Raw genomic sequence first — 511 nt, forward strand, 5'->3', positions numbered from 1 at the left:
AAATTTCAACGACAGTTTAGCATCAATAACAACCGTGAAGATTCAAGTAACTCAGCAATGAAGAAACCGATGATCCATAACTATCCTTACCCGTGAAGCCATACAAATACTCATCCAATTGACACGTTTAATATTGATAACATTTGATGGGACACGTATTTAATTATTCAGATAATAAATAATAAAAAGATTATATTAGCCTTTGATAAATGACGGGAATAGCCCGTGAGGAAACTGGCAGGACAACAATGAATAAGCAAATAATTATAGTATAATATTTTTGTTCCTATCACTTTAGCTGTTATTGGGTATGCAATGATTAAAATATCCTTAAGCTTTTTAAAATGATAATAAGTCATTAAGAACAAATCATGAGAAATTTAAAGAAGTTATCAAAAGGAGAGCAAAACCTGAGATCAATCAACAGAGAAATCAAGGAGACTTGCCAACGAAACATTAATCCCCATGCTTCTCTCTTACACCCCATACACACTTGCAGGAATGTGCAAAT

The sequence above is a fragment of the Capsicum annuum genome, chromosome 1, assembly GCF_002878395.1.
Source record: "Capsicum annuum cultivar UCD-10X-F1 chromosome 1, UCD10Xv1.1, whole genome shotgun sequence".
Classification (NCBI taxonomy): Eukaryota; Viridiplantae; Streptophyta; class Magnoliopsida; order Solanales; family Solanaceae; genus Capsicum; species Capsicum annuum.